Raw genomic sequence first — 22,026 nt, 5'->3', positions numbered from 1 at the left:
TCATTTGTATGTAAGTATTTTAATTCCTGTGAAGCGGTCTATTCATACTCCTTTCCCTGCCACCCCACATATGTTGGGGCTTTGTCCGTTGCCTCCAAACAAGCCTTGGTTAGCTCCAGAATTGCAGACCTCCTAGATCTACAATATATGTAGTGTATGAATGTACTGGCTTCCATCAAGGTCCTTTCCAGTCTTATTTTTGACGCGTTTGGGGACAAATCCCCATTCATTTGCCACTTTTAATAGGGATTTTCAGTACTATGCCCTAACATTGGGCAGTGAAATTCCATCACTATAAATGGATCTTTGAAGCTTTTGCAGTGTAATCCAATAAATGCCCTATCCCAAAGCAGTGTACATAGTGTACCCTCTACTCTGTCAAAGTGGGCATCCGAGATAAGGCTTGAGATATTCTGAAGTACATACAAGAACTTGGAGTGAGTGATCATCTTAAAAAGAGAAGCTCTACCTATATGTGAAAGCAGCAAACGCCTCCATCTGTCTACATCAACCTGGAACTCCCTGTAGTACATCTCTAAATTTTATTCTAGGAACAGAGATCCCCTGGGCGTGACCTCAATTCAAAAGTAGTCGAACTCTTCGGTCGAGGCCTTGACGTCGTAGAAAAAGGAATTATTTTGCACCATTGTCTCATTTTATATAGTACTGATTTGTCCGAGTTGATGCTGCATCTTGCATATTGTTAAAAGTTGCATAATACCAACAGGACTGCTTGTATCAAGCTCTCTGGGTTGGAAAGATAAAATAAGATGTAATTGGTGTACATTGATCCCTTTTCTGGGGAAATCCACAACACCACATATAACCTGTAACCGACACCTTATTGGTTTAATGCAAAGAGTACACAGAAGAGGGGACAGCGGGCAGCACTGTAAAGTCCACCTCCCCACTGTGATATCTCCGAAAACCCTCCAATCACCTTCACCTTTGCTGTAGTGTTCTTGTACAGTAATTCCATCCAGCGGCAGACTAGCAGGCCAAATCCACATTTCCTCAGTACCTAGAAGAAGTAGGTCCATCATGTAGAATAAAATGCCTTTTTGGTATCTAGAGCTACAAGAGCCAGCAGGTTTCTACTATAGCTTAGATGGTCATGCCAGTTATGTAGACAGTGGAGATTTAATCTCCTCACAAGATTGGGCATGAATCCAGTCAGATCTCCACCAGAGGAGTGATGACTCTCACTAAATGGAGCACCAAATTTTTTATTTCTGTATAACATATAAATCCACCTATAGGAGGCACATAGGTTACCGGGTTTCCCCACATTACGGATCACCACGATCATTGCATGCTGTAGATCTGACTGTAGTTCACCTACCTCCCTCACATTGTTGAACATGGCTAGTCGGTAGGCCCCTAGAATTGAAAGGGTTAATTTATAAAACTCCACCGGTATTCCATTGGATCCTGGTGTGTAACTCTGCTGCAGGGGCCCCTAAGTTTCTGATTTTTCTGTGAACAAGAGCTTCTTGTACAAGCAAGTATTCCATACTAACAGTAGAATTCCATACTAACAGTACCCAGTGCTTAATTTGAGCCAGTGGTTGCTGGTGCACGGCACCGGCTCTTATTTTTAAGGGGCCAGCACGTATTTTCTATATCAGGCAATTACTACAAGTAAAAGTCATATGGGAAAGATGGAACAAAGAAAGACGGAAAAGCATCACAAAGGGAGAAAGCAGAAAGCTGCAAGAGTGAGCTGAAGGGCAGGAAGTGGCTGTAAATAGGTTAAAGAGGCAACAGATGGCTTGAAGATTCGGCTGCCTCAGTGTTCCGTATTCGCACATTTAAATGCAGCAGCCACGTGTTTCTTAAGAGAGCTTTGGGCACCGGTACATTTTTATTTACAAATTATTCACTGACATTACCTAAACTCAGTAGGTAGTTCCACAAGGAAGGCTTTACTGCCTCCTTCTGTACTGGTGTGCCTCTCCTTCTACAGTGCCAGGTACTATTGTGCAAAGGTAGCAGGCGGCTGCTTTGCCCCTGTCGTGTTACCTGGGGATCCATCGTCCAAGATACTCAGACTTTAATGAGGAAATGCACACACTGGCTGGAGCTAAAGCTTAGTCACCAAGATGATTTAAATAGTAACATTCTTATGGCACGAGGGATGAAGTGGGTAGGTTTAGCCAAAAAAGCATATGAAGGAGATTGTATCGTAATTCACTTTGCTAATCCTTGTTTGGTTAAACACTTGCTGATGGTTTCTTCATGTTGTGCTAAGGGGAAGGGTGGGATTCAAATATACCCTCTAAGCTTCTTTTATGATCCAACTATTTTATTAGCCCCCCCCCCTACTAAAGTTCCTTGTGGATCTAATGTAGAATCGTCAAGGATATTTTTACAAGATTATGTTCCTGACTGCCATCGGAACTTGACATCTCTTGATGCGAATGATTGACAAGTGGCCGAGACGGGGGTTATGACAGGTGCCCCTCAGGAGGCTGAGATGAAAGTTGGGCACATGCCCCTGGCATTATTGACAGGGTTTGATGAGGCAGTTATTTTACCCCAAAATATAATAGATGTTGCCATAAATAAGGAGCCAGTGAATAGAATCCCGAACACTAACAAATCTTTGTCTTTGATTAGCTGGAACATTGCAGGGCTTCGGTCCAAGGTCAGAAATTTAGAATGGTTGGAGTTTATATCCACTTATGATGTTATTTGTCTCCAGGAGACTTGGACCGTGGACCCTTTTCATTTGGACGGGTACTATTCTGTGTTTCAGCCAGCACTCCCCTCCTTAGTGGGAAGGGCAAGTGGGGGGCTCCTGGTTCTTGTATCCTTACAACTTCCAAAAATTGAGGTGTCTTTGATTTGGTCCTCTGCATTTTTCATGGTGGTCCAACTATCGATCGAAGAGGATAAGGACATCCTGCTTTTGAATTTTTATAATAATATCCCGTGTGATGCCCTGCAAGGAAGTCTTGAGGAGTTAACAGATTTCCTTGATTCCACTGGGAAGCTCCAGGATAGGAGCTAGAAATTATATGGGTCGGAGACTTTAACGCTCCGTTATGTAATAAGAAACTCCCTCATATGTGTGGTGCCTTTATTGAAGGCAGAAAGTCATCCACACATTTTATCCATTCTAACCAAGGTGAAGCGTCCCCTTGTAAGTTTGTTTAATAAGGACCAGGTGCGCTTGCACGCCTTACCTTTAAGTACTGTTTTGTACGCTTTAATAGTTTGTTACCTATTTTCTGTTGCTTTCCACTGGTAGTCTAATTTTTACGATTGGTTGCGAAATATACTACAGACGGTTGAAATGTGTTATAACTCCTCGCCCTTTGGTTACTGTTTAAAAAATATGTATAAATATTTGGTCCTGTTGGAGGAATTTTTTGGGACAGCTAGCACATGCTTATACAAGGGAAAAATGATGGTTTTCATTTGCTTTGGCTTTTGTTTTGTGGTCGTCTCATTTTATATTCTCCGTTAGCTTTCTCAGTTTCACAGCTAGGTTATCAACTTATTAGTATCTGTTAATGTAAGTTAAATGTGTTAATGTTTGCATAAAATAATGTATTGATAGTGTTGCATTGTTTAATGATTTTGAAAATCGGAGCATTATTTATTGTCTTCACATTCACCTTATTTGTTTAGTATACAAAGTACTAACACTTAATTGGATTTTTCCCTTAATTTTCTGTGACGAGTTCCTGCTACAGTTCTGATACTATTAGTTTCAGTCAATCTATTATTAAACACAAAATTAGAATCTATGTTATTCAAGGATGTATAGCATGACTAAAACATCACTTTTGACAATATATGTAAGAAGCATAAGTTGACCTTTTTCAACAGTCTGTAACAGCCGCATTTGCTACGGAAAAATATGGGTTTTCATTAGTTAAAAAGAAAATTTTTAATCTAACAGACAGCCCACCCAAATTAATGGCTCACGGCTTAGTAGTTGGGTCTCGGAGCCCTGAGTAGGGTCTTCTGTTCTGTATCGTTTTTTTTGATCCTGTGCCAAGGATGAAATACAAAACGGGGACCTTTGATGAAGATGAGAGAGCGAGATACCCATCTGGTGGCTGAATTTTAAAATGTGAAAGTAAATGTAAAATCAATATTGATTTCCCTTCATGCCCAAATTGTGTGACCCTAGACAAATATTTAATTTCAGAGAGCCTTCCTTTTCTTTTTTTTAATCACATGTGAGTGCACTTTTAAATAATTGAGTTCAAGATGTGCAGTATAAGCAACGCTTATGTTTGACTTACTAGATTATAATCTTGCTTCATCTATAGTAAGAATCCAGCCCCTGTTTAGGGTTTACATGACTACTGGCTTGCCTTTTAGTCTACTTATTGGCACTGTCATTGGACGGCGAGTTATGAATGTTTCTAAAAACTATCACTTTTAATAAATGTCTATCTACGTAGTGATATAATCTGATGTACTAAGGTGAAACGCTTCTACATGTCAAGTAAACATGCTTTTTGGAATTTTTAAGAGATTGTATCACAATTTAACATTAGGTTTGTTGCAAACTGCAAATATTCTCATGGCTTGGCTCGTACACTGACTCTTAGAGCAAAGCCTGACCAATGGCCCGGCTCTGGCTCACCTAATAATTTTGCCTGTTTGCCCTCCTCTATTAAAACTCGGGCTTAGTAAACAATGATATGTCACTTTATAAAATTATTTGTAAAAGGCAAGGGCTAGAAACAAGGATCAATTTGACAATTCTACTACTGAACAAGATTCACTGTAATAAAAATACATTTAAAATGAGTGATACCAGGGCAGGCATTACAAGCCTTTGGTTTGTTCATGACTGTGGTCAGGAGTTCCCAGGGAGAACTACCAGGCCCAGGTGGGATGGGCAGGGGTGTTTAAGGTGTGATACACCTCAAATGCATTTTTACTTTGGTTGTTGGGTCTGGGGGTCCAGAGTTGGGTCTGCTATGCCTGTGTCGATTTTTCTTCTTGTTCTCATTGGTAGTTGGGTCTGGGAGTCCACAGTAAGGTCTACTATGTCTGTGTTGGTTTTTCTCGTTCTCATTTAACTAAATTATTTTAACCTGTTATTGTTTGGGAATGAGATCTTAAATATATACCTAGTAACCAGTTTACCCAGAAAGTAGTAAATCTGCACCCATAAAAGTTTTCCTTGACTTGCTGTAAATGTACTACTTTTTGGAATTCACAAACATTGGAAGTAGGCTTTAAAAGCTTCACCAGTTTCAAACTTCCAAGCATCTTATACTGCCAACTAAACACCCAAAAAGTGATGGGGTAAATTCTTTGAAAAAGTCTAACCCGTGGAAATCGTGCAGGATAGCATTCCAACTCATTGTTTTTTTGTCCACTGTGCTACACATTAGACACACCCATTTAATGTAAATTAGTACTAACCCTGGTCCTCATGTGAACAGTCCATCCCGAACATTGGTCATCCATCCCTTGACCCTGCAGAACGACCTCTTTTTGAGCTGAAAATTTGAGACTCCACAGCCCTCCTTTTCAATTTCACTGATTAAGCTACGTTCTGAAAGGTCGAGTAGCATCAATGCACAGGGATAGCCCTTTGTTGCAGGAATTGAGTGGTTCTTCTTCAAAGTTTAAAGAGTAGTCTCCAACGCCTAGCAATGTCTGAAATCTGCCTGTAAATCACCCAGGAAGCTATCCACCTCCCTGAGAAAGGGCAGTTGACGTAAGGTTACTGGTACAAAGCCTTTGCCCACACACTAGGCTTGGATGGACATGTGATAATGTCTGAGGCTGCGGGAATACTGCCAATGAGAGGAAAAAATGTATTACTCTGGCAATGAATGATTCCGGAGCAATGATGTCCAGGTAGCTCACTTTGGCTAGGCAAATGACCAAAGCAGTGGAGGATTTCTTGATGATAGTCAGGGTATTGTAAATGTGCTCCTAAAGATTAGTGTTAGCACAGATTTATTTAGTGCAGGTGGCTATATGGGAGCAAAGGCCTGACTCCATGGCCTAGGCAGAGGCAGTGGCGGTGAACACCCTTTAAGGTGTCATTGTTGTTGATAAATAAGATCATGAGATCTCACAATCACTTAATGTGGGAGTGGACATGCTAGATACAAAAAGTTAGATGGCATCACACAAGTGTGCAAGTAGTCATTGTATGAAAATGCCTCTTTTTGCACACTCAACTCCATTGTTTGGATTGATGCTGCTTATTTTTAGTTGCTGAGCACTGGGACTCTGCTAACCAAGCCCCTTATATGGCCGACCACACTCCTTACCCTCCCAGAGGTCACTAGAGTGATCTTCCTTATATGGAGGACAGCAACATGGTTTACCGGCTGGGACGGACATCTGACCCAGATACCCCTCTCCCCCTTTTTCTGGCTAGGACGCTGAATGGAAAAGGTGATGTATTTGGAAAGTTTCCAATGCTGGGACTCCATCTGAATTACTCGGTTATGTGATGCGAGGCATAGATCTGTTATGTACTCATTCACTGAGCTACAAACTCAGTGTAACCTTTCCCCAACCCAATTTCACAGATACCTTCATTTACACCACACCCTCAGTCAATACAGTACCCGCCTGCAAGAGTTGCCGGATTTCAGCCTCTTGGAGGTGCAATTGTTATTTAGGGAACTGGGTCGTGGTTGTACTTCCTAGATGTATCAGACCCTTGTGTGTAATGCCCCAGAGACACTGAACTTGCTTAAACAGAAATGGGAGAGATAGTTGGCTGAATTAGAGGAGGTCGAATTGCATGGGCACTGCACGGCCCCTTAGAGAACTAGTGATATCCACAAAACTCAGACTGATCGCTTCCACTACTTGCACATCACTTACATGACACCCCAATACCTAGGACACGCATATTATCTCTGACCACCGGTGGACTTGCTGTAGTCTGCAGAGGTAGATGTCTTCTACATAGTCTGGCAATGTCCCGAGGTCACCCATTATTGGACATGTCTAGGCACCACCGTCAAGACGATCCTTAACAGATCAGTTGAGCTTTCTCTGAAGATGGCCCTTTCGGGCCTAATGGAGGAAATGTAGGGGCTACAGGGAGACAGGACGTTGGTGGGGTTGGCAGCCTTGAAAGCTAAGAGAGGCATCACATGCCCCTGGAAGCTGCCAATAACACCCAAGTCTGAAACTGTGGCAATCTGGCATGAACTGATGTGCCAAACAAGAGAAACCAATTTATGCTGCCCAGGGCTGTCCTCGAAATTCAACATTTGTGGCAAATGGTGGGAATACGATGGACTGTCTCCAGTATAAGGAACTGTACCTTGAACTGTTACCTGCTAATGAGACTGAATGCTTGGGGGGGGGGGGGAGTGGGGGGGGAGATAGGTGAGGAGGGTGGAGGGGGGAATAGGATGCAATGGTTATGTTTGTAACACTTGCACTAAACTGTCATCAAAGCCAACAAAATTTGCTTATAAAAAAGGCAGAGTGCATGGTACTTAAAAGTAGGTAATGTAAACGTTTAATGTTAAAGATGCCCTTACAGTGAAAAGCCCCCAAAAGCTATTTTCACAGTAGCAGGATTTGCTGTTCCACAGCATAGTACTGGGTACATTATTAAAGTTAATAATGTTACCTTTGCCTAGGAATCAGCTAAAAAGGCAATTCTTGGACCTTTCACTACAGGTACAATTTATTGGTAAAATCGGATTTGTACTAAATATTTTACAAAACATATTGTCATCCAGGAGCTGGATAGCTTCTTGATTAGGTGTGAACTTACTCTTCAGTTGTAGAATAAAGAGCTGACCTACAAAGAAAACACAAATAGGCTAACATCCTGCAAAAGAACCACTCTAAGAGTGCCATTCACTCGCAGGGACATCCAATGCAAGTCACCATTGATAAATTCACCAGACCTCCTGCCCTGACAGAGACATTATCGGCTATATCCGGAGGGGAGGATAAGCTTGGAAATGCAACTTCAACAATTCTGCAAGAGATTAGCGACGCATGCACTTTCCTAGAAACTACAACACATGTTCTTTCCTAGAAACTGCAATCAACTCCAGCATGGACATTACTCTTCTCCACCAAGATCTCTGTAACATAGTTGAAAGAGTGAAAGAAAAGGAGGGCCAAATTTCAGGAGTGGAGGATACCATACAGAACCTCCAGAAGCAAGTGTAAGTATCACAACTTCTTAGAACTACCAGGCGTCAGTCACCAGATTCTCGGGGTCTGTGCAGGTTCCCAACACGTCCACCACTGAACAGCTCCAAGACTCTGATAGATAAATCACAGAGACTGAGAGAGTTCAAGAGGGGAAGAGGGGATTAGGAAGGGAACAGCTGGGAAGGAGACCTGTAGTAAGAAAAAGGTTAGAATACACGATATGAAAATTCTATCTCCTGAAATCAATACTAGACTATGATTCTAAGCCTAGTCACTCTGAAAACATGAACAATCTAAGAGTTAATTTTAAAATGACTAAGTTTCAAGATGGCCGGATACCTGTAAGGGAATCAAGATTAATTAAATGAAAACTTTCTTATTCAAGTACTTTCCTTTACATGAGAATCAGAAAAAACATTCTGACTAAAGTTTAAACCAGTCACATAAATCCTGTTTTGAGAATGTATACTAGAACCATACTATATTGCATCTAGAAACTCTGGCCTTATGTGTACTCTTAAAATGTCTCAACACAAATTGCAGATATATATATATATATATATATAGTAAACAACATAAAAGGATTGTGCACCATGAATAACACAATATGGATTCAGGAAACAAATCACATAACTTGTCAACTCGAATATTACATCATAAATATCTTAGAATAGTGGCATACAATAAACAACATGAAATAAACTTGAGGAGGGAATCGTGCGTTTTGCCGATTCGAGTGTCACCATGTAAAATACCAAGAAATGGTAGCACGCAATGAATATCAAAGTCAAATCATCATTAATCGAATTGCGCGTTTTGCCGATTCGTAAAACACGATGTAAATGTCAAGAAATAACAGCTCCCAATAAATAACAAGATCAAAGTACAATGAAACGAATCGCGCTTCTTTTGCCGATTCTTAAGCCACCATCTAAATGTCAAGAAATGGTAGCGCGCAATGAACAACAAAGTTAAATCCTCATGAAACGAGTTGCGCGTCTTGCCAATTCATAAAACATCATGTAAATGTCAAGAAATAGTAGCGCGCAACGGACAACAATGTTTAAACACCATAAAACGAATCGCACATCTTGCCGATTCTTAAGCCACCATGCCAATGTCAAGAAATGGTAGCACGCAATGAATAACAAAGTCAAACCTTTATGAAACAAATCGCGCATCTTGTCTATTTGTAAACTACCATATAAATGTCAAGAAATGGTAGCGCCCAAGTAATCTGTTACTCGTTTAAGAATTAAACCAAGAATATGAAAATTCTCAATAAAGGTGTTGGAACAGTCCAACCACTGTCTTACCTCCTGGAACAATGATCACCAATGTAGGATGAAGGGCAGAAGACTGGAAGATCCAAATAGGCCGCCGGGACACGAGCTCAGGAAGAAGCTGCTGCTCTGCACTGGGACCTCTGAATAGTGAGCACTGGGAGTTGGGCTGGCACTCTTTTATAGAGTCTTGGCCCAGCCCAAAACCACGCCCAGGCATGTTGCAGGGAAAGTCTCTGGAAGGCCCTGGAAAGGGGCCACACCCTAACACACTCTGAAAACCTGCAGCATTACATTGCAAAGGAACAGTATTTGTAAGCATATTAAAAATACGTTTTCAGGATTGAACTCTGCAATGCAAAAGGTTAAACCACAACATATCAGCACAATGCATAAATTACATTGTTTTGAGAGTGCTGGGTTTTTGCATTTTTATCGCCAATAGAGCGCGTACTGCTCTGGTGTTGACACCAGGGAACTGACCTGAAGAAGCTGAAGGTCTCCCTAGGCAAAACAATATATGTATAGTTGGGACTACATGGCTAACATCATGGGTACCTAAAGAAGAACTGTCTCAATGTTTTGCCATTAAAAGAGCCCATCGTTCTCTGATGGCCAGGATATGCCCCATCTCTCCCCCCCCTCCATATCCCCCATGGCGCTCTGCTTAGACCCATCATCCTAAGACTCCTCTATAGAGACCAGGATATAAAGTTGAGAGACTAGATAGGCTCTATGTGCCTCATTGACATCTGAGGGGACAACCATGGGGCACAGAGAGCCTTCACATTTCACTTCACAACACAATTCTTTCTCCTGTTTAGATTACATGTTTGCACTCCTTCTAGACAAGCAAGACACAGCCTGCATAACAGCCCTACCAAAAGCCATATCAGACCACTCCCTATTACTGTTGATACTAACAGGTAAAAGCTCCAGGCTTATGGTAAGCTGGTCAGTCCAAAGTATCTCATAATTAGTGACTAATGACAGCATTAAGAAGGGGACATCGAGGAATATTTCTAAATCAGCCAAATTCCCTCATCGCTCACCTTATGTGAAGCTTTTAAGACAGCATTAAGGGGGTGGGCCATGGCTCTTATTGGAGCTCAGGAACAAAAAACGGAGGCCAAAATAATTGCCTTGGAAAGGAAGGTGCTCAAACTTAAACATCATTGACCAGGCCCAAACCAGCACCGTAGTTTTGGCAGTTTGAAGTCTCCAGGACCCAGCCCAAAGACATGTCCATTGATAAGGCTTTACATATATGGATGGCGTCCCAAAGCAGAATATATGATTCTGGGGACAAACCTTGGTAAGTATTATCCTGGTTAGCCGCACATGAGAAACTATCTAGGATGATCCCACTCAAAGGATGAGGATGGCAAAAATATTTAAGGATGCAAAATATAAAGCGCATACCTCTGCTCACTACTACCAGTGCTTATAAGCCTGCTGCTCTCCATGCGAGGCAGAAATGACAAGCTTGCTTACTGGGGACCTTCCATCTAAGTCCCTACACGCGACAGATCAAGCAGACTTTGATGCACCGATCGCAATAGAAGAAAAAGGACCGACAATCATGCAGTCCCACTCAATTTCTTTAAAAAGTTTCAGTTACTGATTTGCCCCCACATACACTCTATACACGGGGGATGATTGAAGAGGGACAGATGACACCATATCTACATGAGGCAAAAAGTGTTATTTCAAAATGTAGTAAACCTTCAGAGCAATGCTTCTCTTATCAACCAATATAATTTATAAAGAAAGAGACCAAGGTCTTAACATAAATGCTTGTGAATTGGCTAGGGAGGGTTATTACTACAGTAGTACATCAAGATCAGAATGGTTTCATGCCAGGAAGTGGCACAAAGCACTGTATCTTGAGATTGCATCTGATTGTAGCCAGGAGACAGAAACTGAGAGGCCCTCACTCCCTTTTGTTACTACACTTTCAGAATGCCTTCACCTCCATAGGCTGAAGGTTTCTGTTGCAAATCCTTCACAAGATGAACTTCAGATCTCAATTTATAAGGTACATTAAAGTCTTATATTCACTACTGTGGGCACATGCTAGAGTTGATGAAATCCTCTCAAACCCCTTTCTGATTCAAAAGGGTACCAGACCGGGATGCCCTCTCTTTCCACTCATATTAGCAATGGCAATAGAGCACTGGCTGAGCTGATCAGGACAGATGCTTTAGTGGAGGGCTTTCAATGGGTGGATAAACCGAAAGCCGAATATCCTAACATGAGGATGATGTGCTTTTTTTCTGTGACAATCTCATGTAACTGGGACCCACATAATGCAAATTCTGTGTCTCTACACAGATGCAGCATGCCTAAGCGTTAATTGGAATACATTTCTAACGATGCCCTATGGCTGACTGGGAGGAGAGATGTCCTGGCAGCCGCTGTTTCCAATACACACCAGTAGGTTTGAATATCGATGGATTCAAATTGCTATGAAATTGCACCAGGCAAGGAATCATAACATCTTCCCCCTACTGACACAATTTGACCACAATATCTTTTGAATGGACTGAACATCCACTGCCAATAACAGGCAGCATAACACTTTTCAAAATGACATCTCTTCCTAAATTCCTATACGTCCTTAAAACATTTCCCCAGACTGTTCCACAATCTTTCTTTGACAAACTGAGAGCTGCTCTATGGAAATTCTTGTGCTTTGTAATCAACCAAGAAAAGCTTGGGCCAAATGTCACTCTACAGAAATTCTTGGTAGACCACCAAGAATAGCTTGGACCAAATGCAGTGTCCACGTATGACAGAGGATGTACATGGCGACTATATTACTGGGCTACTGTTCACAGATAGGGATAATCCTTCATATAGACTGGAACTACAATAATTTGAAGAAACTAGACTTACATACTGTTTTTGTTTTTTTAACACACACATTATTGCATTTTTCAATCGATAAAGATGACAGGATGTGCAAATACACAAGAGTTAAAGCAGTGTATTAGGTTACAATATAAGTGATCTGATTTAGTTGCACAAAGTACATTAGTACATTTATGAAATTGCAATTGATAAACTATTTTGTGGAGCTATCAAAATATCTTTCAAAAATAGAATTAAGGACCTATTAACCCAATAAACCCCAAACCTCCCATCCCTGAACTATGCATTGTCACTATGAACAGTAATCATGTCAAAGTCAACACTTGTACTAGGGTTGTGTTGTGAAACTCTACCCACCAGGTATAGAAAGTCATTCTGGTGCAGATTTCCATTGGTATATAAAACAAATTGCCAATGTGGCCCCAATGAGGTAATATTGTGTGAGCTCTCTAAAGGTGTATCGGTGGTGATACACTTCAAATGAAGACATTGTGTATTGGTGTGTTTGCTGTGCAATTTGTGGGTTCCATAGCTTTACAGGATTCCAACATTGCATCCCATTCCAGTGCTATGGGTATCCCTTGTATTTCTCCCTGCAATGCACTCAATCTCCACCAGTCCCATTACTCCACCTCTGCCAGCCACTGGGAAACCAAAGGCTCCGGTTGAGGATTAACAGCGCCTCTTCAAGAGGCGCCTCGCCAGCAACAGCTCCAGACCCACAAATCATGTCATCACTTTGTGGCCTTTGGTTCTAGGAAACAGGCCCAAAAGACAGTGTTCTAATGAGTGCCTGTGGTTCAGCTCTAAGTTCCCCTAGGATTAACCCAATGTGTGCCCAATAAGAAGATATCAATGAGCAGTCCCACAACATGTGTAGCAGCTTGGCGTCTGAAGCGTGACATTGTGGACATGTAGATGGAACCATGGGGGACATGGTGTGGAGCCTATGTGGCGTGAGAGAAGCTTGATGCAGGGTGGAAAAATCAAATACATTTAAAGCTGGAATTACCTGCAAATATTTGGGGATGTTATAAAAGGAAGGCCTGTTCCTTGTCTCTAAGGTCGTGGGCCAAGTTTTCTTCCCATCTATTCCACAATGGAGCTAGACAGATCAGCAGGTGTGTGTGCAGGCTGCAATAAATCAAGCAAACTAGATGTCTCTGGTGCCCCATTGTATGCAGAGCCCGATTTAGTTCATGTGTGAGGGATGCAGTGCTGTCTGGTGCCTAGTGTAGGCACACATAACAGGTAATACTGGCATGAGTTAGGAAAAGCATTTCTGGAAGGCCCTGACCATGTGTGAAATCTGTGCGGTTCAGAAGGAGGCTATCTGCAAAACGGTCATCTACGGTGTTGATCCCACCTTGTGTCCAAGGATGTAGTCTATTCACTGTCAGGGTACCGGAAGCACTGGGAAGGCCCAGCAATGGTATGTTGGAGCACAGGGTTTCTGAGAGGCGGTATAGCGCAATGCCACTTTCCAGTAGGCAAAGTAAACCCGTAGCAGCATTGGGCTGTTTGCTGGCAAGGCAGAGCCCAGAGAGAAGATATCATGGAGTTTGCACTGATTAAACATAGCTGTACTGTAGCTGATTTTCATCAAACTGCGACTAGCTAGCCAATAGGCGAGCCACTGCAATTGTCCGGCCAGACGATATGATGTTAAATCAGTGGCGCCCATCCCACCTCATTGTGTGGTAGTTGTTGCTTGGACAAACTAACCCTGCAACAGCCAGCACCGCATATCATAAATTAACAGGGTCTTAAGTAGTTTGGATATCGGAGCAGGGACTACATATGATATGTTTACAAAATGATAAAGCAAGCGTGGCAATACCACCACTTTGGTGAGGGCCAGGCGGCCCACTACTGAAAGCAGCAGAGTACCCCAAAAGCTTGTGTGTGGTTTGAGATTGCCCTCCAGGACGTCTGGTATTTCTTGATACACCTAGATTCCCAGGTAGCGAAAGGAGTGGGGTGTCATCTGAATATTCATATCTCCTAATGGGCAAGATGGACTGTCATAAACTTCATTAAATGAGAAGGCGTATGATTTGTTAATGTTGATATGTCGTCCAGAGTGTTGCAAAAGTATTAAATAGACTGGCCGTATCGGACATATCCACACAGAGATCCTTTACGTAAAGTATTGTATCATCTGCATATAATGATATTGCTTGAGTGGTAGGCTTTATTTGGATTCCTCAGTTGTGGGTGTCTTGCCTTAGGCACTGGACTAATGGTTCCAAGGCCAGCACAAAAATAAAGGGTGATAGCTGACAACCTTGCCTGGTGCCGTGGTGAACTGAATAAGCTTCAGAAATATGTTGGCCTGTTTGCACCCTCGTGGTGGTATCTGCATAGTAGAGTAGTTGCACCCAGTGAATGTAAGTAGGATGTAGGTTAACGTGCTGGAGGGCTGTCACCAAGAAATCCCAGCTGAGAGTATTGAATGCCTGTTTCAGAATTTAGGAAAGACAACCCGCCCATGGAAAGCTCCCCTTAACAGGAACCATGATATGAGATAACTGGCATATGTTCAGTGAGGTATCACAGTTGGGAACAAAACTGCACTGATCTAAATGGAGGAGTTTCGGGATAATGGGAAGTACTTTATGAGCCAATACTTTACTGAGGATTTTATATTCAGTGATGAGTAATGACAGAGGCCTATACAAGGTCAGGTCTGTGGGGGGCTTATTAGGTTTCAATAAGGAGGTGACCAGGACTTGTTTTTGTGGGAGGTACCCACATCTAGAGAATGTTTGTAAACGTGTTCCAGTTCTGGGACTGTGTGGTGAATATGTCGTAGAACTCTATTGGTAAATCATCAGCACAGGGAGTTTTGTTCCAGGCCATTTCCTTAATAGCTTCTTCAATTTCACCAGAGGTTAAAGGGGCATCCAAAGTGTCCTGTTCTGTGGTTGTCACTTTGGATAGTGTCCGACTGTCTAGGAAGGCCTGGATATTCTCGGGGGATGCTGGGTGGGGTACTGCATATAGAGTAGTGTACAAATTGTGGAATGCTGTGTTAATTTACAGTTGGGTAGTGGCTTGAGTGTTCTCTGATCGTTAGTATGAGAGTGGGAGGGGAAGTCGGACGAATCAGTTGGGCCAGTAATGCACCTGATTTATCAGCCTCAGTGTGGGGTTTTTGCATGTAAGCCCTAAGGTCAATTATGCATAGGCGTTCCAGCAGCTCAGCATATTTGGTCCTGGCCTCTTGTAATTTAGAGGCATTTATCTTGCTATCTGCTGCTGCTACTTCCAGGGGTCCTAGGCTGTCTTCTAATCCGAGAAGCTCTCGGAGGACTGTTCTACAGGCCCCCACTCCCATGCCTATTGACGTTCCCCCTTGTTACCACCTTGAACGCCTCCCGTTCAGTGTGTGATGACGATGTAGTACTGGTATTTTCTGCTAGGTAGTTGTCTATTGTGGTGGCTAATGTGGACCTGAATACCCCATCTTTTAGTAACTGTGGTTGCAGTTGCCATGTGGGGATGGAAGACTGGATTCTATTTCATGTGAATGTCATTTCCAAGGAATGATGATCTGATAAGGTTTTTCCTAGGTATGCAGCATGAGTGACGGTGGTTAGGACTGAAGTGGAACACAGGATCCTATCTATGCTCGAGTGCAGCACATGAGGTGGTGAATAGAATGATTACCTGCACATTCCTGCATTAAGTTTGCACCAAACATCTGAGATGGACTATTCCGTCACCCATTGTTGTCATATCGAGCTAGCGTTTGGCAAAGGATGGTGTGATCTGTCCAGCTCCACATCCAGGACCTTGTTAAAGTTCCCCCTAACAAACAAGGGATATTCTACCCATTCTACCAGGACAGGGGACAAATGTGTGAGAAAAGTATGTTGTTCTGAATTGGGGGCATATATTCTTCCCAGTACCACAGGTGTGCCTTCCAGCATACCATGTATCAGGACGTATAGTCCGTGCACATATATCCTTGTTTCCAAAGCTGCTAAGGGGATCCTAGCACGGATCCATATTGCTGCACCTTGGGCTTAGGCGGAGTAGGAGGTACGGAGGTAGGAGGTACGGAATGAATGGCCCCTCCATTTTCTTACGTAACTTAGATGTGCCAGGCAGCGATGTAGTTGGGCCAGTATCCTAAAGTGTTTTTGTACCATCCCCCTACCTCTGACATTCCAGATAATCATATTATATTTGTGGGGAACAGTCATTTTTAATCAACAAGTAATGACTCTCAGAGACTGTACAACCTTTGACAATCAGATAATCAGTATGTGTGTGTGTGTGACAACACCACATTTCTGTAAATAGGAACATAAACAACAATATACCCCAATACAAGGTCCAGCAAAGGAAAATCATTTGATCAGAAATGTAAAAGAACCCAATAAACAGCAAAACATCTGGTGCAACTGCCCTTGGGGTACATGGCATGTGGCTTACGGGCGACTCTTGGATGGGATATAGAATCCAATTTGGGATTGCTAGCACCCTGGTCCCAGCAATCCAGTAATGTATATGGGCATGAACCACCACGGTGGAGGTCACCATAGAGCCAAGGTGCCTTACGAGGAGTGCTCCATAGGGTTGCATAAAGTAATATATGAAAAAGGGAAATCATGGGGAGGGATCATGATCTAATAGGTATTATTAATAAATCACTGGTCAAAGGAGGGGGAGATGATCCGAGAATGACTGAGATGAACAATCTGTAACTAGCCTGAAACCAACAGCGCAGCGTGAGCATGTTTTAGAAATCTCCAGTTGGCAGTGGTGTGCACCCTGTCCCAGTAGGGACCCTTACTCTAGTAAGGGTGTCACACAGCTAGGGTAATCCCTGCTCACCCCTTTGGTAACTTGGCCCAAGAAGTTAGGCTTAACTCAGAGGTATTGTGGAAAGTACACGTGTACACACACATTCACATACACACACACGCACACGCACTCCACACCAGTTTAGAAACATAGCCAATATTTATAACAAGATCAAAACAACAAAAATCCAACATATCCAAGTAAAGATATGAATTTTCAAAGATTGAATGTAGTATAGTGCTTAGAAACACCAAACCTCGAACTGGGGCTATCACAACGGCTTGACGAAGTTGCTTCCAACAGTCTGGCATCACCTGCAAGGGAGCACAGCTAGCCACGGAGTCTTGTACACCCCGGTTACAGTACCTTGAGAAACAAGGAGGAAACAAAGACGTTGCATGGAGTTGGGAAGGTGAGGCATGTGACAAAGTGCCTCTTTTCGAATGGTGGCCCCCCCACCTTTTGCCTGAAAAATGTTGTTAAGCCCCACGCAGACTCCCATTGCAAATGCATAACAAAATGTATCCAAAGTTGCTAATTCGACATGGCACTCACCAAGAATGCCATGTCCACTAACAATACATGCAATATAGGCAAGTCACCCCTCTGGCAAGCCTTACAGTCCTTAGGCAGGGTGCACTAGGATACATGTTAAGGCATATGTGTGCATGAGCAATTGTGCCCTTACTTTGTCTTTGCTTATTTCTTAGACATAGTAAGTGTACATAGTAAAAGCATATGCTGATATTGGTCATTACAAGCTCCCCAGCTACATGATGGCCTCTCTGAAACAACTCAGAATACTAAACCCACACTGATGCCAGTGTTGGATTTATTATGAAATGTCCCCAGAGGACGCCTTAGAGGTGCCCCCTGCAAAACCTAACAGTCTTGGCATGGTTGCTAACTGGTCCTAACCAGCCTACCACCACCAGACACGTTTCTGGACTCCTTGGGTGAGAGCCTTTTGTTCTCAAGAACCAGAGCACTAAGCCTCTCCTGGGTTGAGGTGTTACCCCTCCTCTCCCAGGCAGGCACCCTGCACCAGTGGCCAGCTTCAAAGACTTTACCACCTTTGAAATATGACCCCTCCTCTGCTGCTAGCAGCAGATGGCCGCCCAACAGTTTTGCCCCAACTTTAGGCGAGAAAACCGTCAGGAAAGGTAGCAAGGATAGGAGGAGTGACCATCCCAAGCCTGCACCACACCTCAGGTGCAGCAGGCGAGGAGACCACTCCATTTCATTTAGCTCCATCTTGGATAGCAAGAAAATAGCCAATCAGGGTTAGGAATGTGACCTCTTCCCGCAGGAAGTGTTCACTTAGTGGGTGTAGCCATCCTATTGTAGGTGGCACATTGGCTACTACCAGGTACTCCCCCAACACCCGCTAAATGCAGTATTTAGTGGGCATCCCTAGACCAACAGATCAGATTCAATGGACACTAGAAGTCTAGGCACAAAGAAGACCCAAGGCATGAGAACAGAAGTCCTGCTGCACAAAAAAAAACCGCCAAACCCTGCCTGCTGCTCCAAGTACACAACAATCACCACTGAGGTGTCGCCTGGAAAGCCCGAAGGACTCTACAAAACCCCAGAGCACCTCCAACCTTCTGAAAATCATCAAGACCCTCCCTCAGAGTGGAAGTATCCCTCTTCTGCACACTGCAGGCAAGGAACCAGTGAAGTCCAGTTCATTGACCAGCTGCTGACCAATGATCCGGACCCAGCAGCCCAACCAAAACCCTCACAACAGACCTGCAATGCAAAACCTATCAGTATGCCAAGTCTGGTGGCACTGGGAATTTCAGGGCCTGAGACATACCATTACTCCGGGGTCTCGAAAGCTCAGATAAAATGTTCCAGTCAACAGGCTTCAGGACACCCAGAAAATACCCCCCAGAGTGGCCCTGCTGGCCTGCCATCTACCCTCCAAGTGACCTGCTCCTGGCACCAAGGACTTCAAGACACACAACTTCTACGGCTAGCCCACAGGACATCTCAACACCTTTAACCTAAAAATAGAAGGGTGGGGCGCGTGGCCAAGCAACATGGCCGGCGGGACGTGCTCCTAGTGAGCTCCTGCTTCCCGGTGGAATCCTGCAATTATCCTGGGGTGCCTTAGGCAAATGGTGCCCCCCCCTGCCGTGGGATGGTGCATTGAGAGGGCTGGTGTGACACAGACCCCCATTTTTGGAGATCGCAGAAGTGGGCGCCGTGTCTGGGGGTCTCTCCTGAGCCGTGCACGAGGCAGCCGCCCGAGGGCCCGTGTGGAGGCAGTGAGCAGACGACTTGGCTGCGCTGCCGACTTGGTGGGCCTGTTGGTCGCACAGCCCCCGTTCTACAAAGGAGGTCTTTGGGGCCATGAAGTGGGCGACAATCGTCTGGGCTCTGGAGAGCCGTACTGAGGCCTGATGTGTGCCAAGGCCGTGTCTGCGGGCCTCTCCTGGGTCGCCTGTTAGGTGGCTGCTGGGCCCGTGGGCTAGTGTGGTGACAGTGAGCAGGGGGCGCGGGCCGCGCTGCCGATTCGGTAGGGTTGCTAGTCGCGCGGGACCTGCTTTACAATGGAAGTCTCCGGGGCCTTGAAACAGGCAGCGGTGTCCTGAGATACCGTGGTGGGATTGTCTGGGCTCTGGAGAGCTGTGCTGGGGCCTGACGGGCTGGAGCTGTTGGTCGGCACACACTGGAGCGGGTGTGCACGCGGCGGCCCCTGGGCCCAGATTTTCTAACGTTCTGACCCCTTTCGCTCTTAGGTCTGAACTCATCGAGAGGGGTCCTCTCTTATTGGGGGTATCTACGACCACTGCTTTGAACACATTGCGGAACAGCAGTGAACAGTGGTGCCCTACAGAGGGAGGAGCAGTGGATCCTGTCCTTGTGGTACCTTGTGCTCCGGACACTCTTGCCGTTTCCCTGCAGCAGCTGAGACTGGGTCATAGCTCAGATCCGGGTACGCGGTGAGATGGGGCGGCATAAGCGGACAGATGCATCACAGGGTAACACCATGGAGCAATATACCACCCTGGTGCCCTTGCCGCAATGTCCGGTCAGATCGGTGGGGAGCGGAGACGGCTTCAGCGTAGCGGCAAATCCTGAAGAGCCATCGCTTGTGGAGCTTATTGCGGCCATTCAGGGCTCTAGGGTGTCTCTGGAGGGTAATGCAGAAACCGTGGCAGTGGAAGTTGACCTACTCTGGGCGGACCTTAGGAAGGTGTCTGATAAGGTCAAAGTGGCGGAGAGCTCTATCGTGGAGCTGCAAACTGAGGTGGGGGTCCTGCAGAAACAAATGGTGCAGGCCAATTCTGCGGTCAGACGGCTGGAGGCGAGGCAGGAGGACGCAGAGGGGAGGTCCCGGCGGAATAATGTCAGACTGCTGGGTTTCCTGGAGTGTGTGGAGGGGTCCGCAGCAGAAACCTCTGTGGAGAACTGGATCAGAGATGTACAGCAGCCGACCAGGCTCTCCAGGGTATTTGTAGTGGAACGCGCTCATAGGGACCTTGTTGCACCTCCCCAGCCTGGCGCGCCTCTAAGGGCTATCATTGCCCGTCTTCTGAACTATAAAGACTGAGACTGTGTGTTGCGGGCCACCCGCAAATCTGACAGGGTAATATATGAGAACTGCAAAATATCCATCTATCCTGATTATCTGAAGAAGGTGCGGGGTTCTCGAAAGGGATTCATGGAGGTCAAGGCGAAGCTTCGTGCCATGAATATCAGATATATGCTCCTGTATCCCGGGTGCTTAAAGGTGCTTTCAGGTGGGAGGTCCCATTTCTTCGAATGCCCGGAGGAGGTATGGAGATAGCTGGAAATGTGGGATAAGGTGACCCCAGGAAAACCGGAAAGGACTGCATGGGTCTCTCCTCGGGCCTCTAGAGTGGAATGTCTGGACTGGTGGTCACATGATGATTGTCAGCTAGAGGACACTGGGGCTTGTGGGTTGGCTGCAGACTCCACTCAGAGTTGAGATACAACAGGATGGGACAATGGCGGTGGTGTCTACTGGTTTGGCAGGGGGTTTGAATGTGGAGCTGGAGCAGGGAGCTGAGAGGGTCTCCGCACAGGTCTGACTATGTCCTAAATGATCCAGGATGGCTGTTGCACCCTTGCTTGCGGGGCTTGTGTGTTAACATGAGAGTACCTGTCTGGAGGAGAGATGTGACGAGAATATGGATAAGGTCCTGACGGGGCCTCATTTAAGAGTTGGAATACATTGGATCTCAGAGGGGCTTATGACAATAGTGATCTATGTTGGGGTGGTATTCAGGCAAGTTACAGATCGATGCTGGGGTGGGGGTGGTCACTCCACAGCTGTGGAAGGACTTTAGACCTGGATAGTTTGGGTTTAGGCTGTTGTCCTGGCAGCATCGGTAGAATGGATTTACAGTATGGTTTGTTACAGTTGTTTCACTGTATTTCCGGGTTGAGGGTTTGAGGGATTTGATTGGCACAGTTTGTCAATATTTGAAGTTGTTCCAACAGTGCAGGTATAATGGTGAGATGTGCAATGTGTACCTTCCTGGTCTTTCCATGGTAGGGTGGGATACGAGTGGTGGCGTTCAAATGGAAGGGATGGAAGTTCAGTACCAATATGGGTCGTCAGATTAATATGTTGACGTGGAATGTCAGGGGGTTGAAGAGATACACCAAGCACTATAGGGTACACTCCTTCTTAAAGAGGCATAAGGTTCATATTGCCTGTCTTCAGGAAACGCACATGACTGAGGAGGAAGCAGAAAAACTGTCCAAGAAATGGCAGGGTCAAATGTTCTCATCCTCATTCCCCTCTTATGCACGGGGTGTGTCTATATGGGTGGCTTCAGGGGTTCCATTCACCCACATATACAGTGAAGTAGATGTCAAGGGTAGATATGCTCTGGTTGAAGGTATGATGGATGGATCAAAGCAAAAACAACAAGTGATGGACGGA

The 22,026-nt window shown here is 44.7% G+C and overlaps 1 protein-coding gene across 9 annotated transcripts in view; it reads right to left on the bottom strand.

Moving 5' to 3' along the window:
• RIOX2 (ribosomal oxygenase 2) overlaps positions 1–22,026 on the bottom strand; it is a 1,008,555-nt gene that overhangs the window by 518,756 nt on the left and 467,773 nt on the right. The window lies entirely within an intron of this gene.

Source organism: Pleurodeles waltl, chromosome 8, assembly GCF_031143425.1.
Source record: "Pleurodeles waltl isolate 20211129_DDA chromosome 8, aPleWal1.hap1.20221129, whole genome shotgun sequence".
In the NCBI taxonomy this organism is placed as follows: Eukaryota; Metazoa; Chordata; class Amphibia; order Caudata; family Salamandridae; genus Pleurodeles; species Pleurodeles waltl.
Note: the sequence above shows the minus strand (reverse complement) of the source record. Positions and strands in the feature narration are given on the sequence as shown.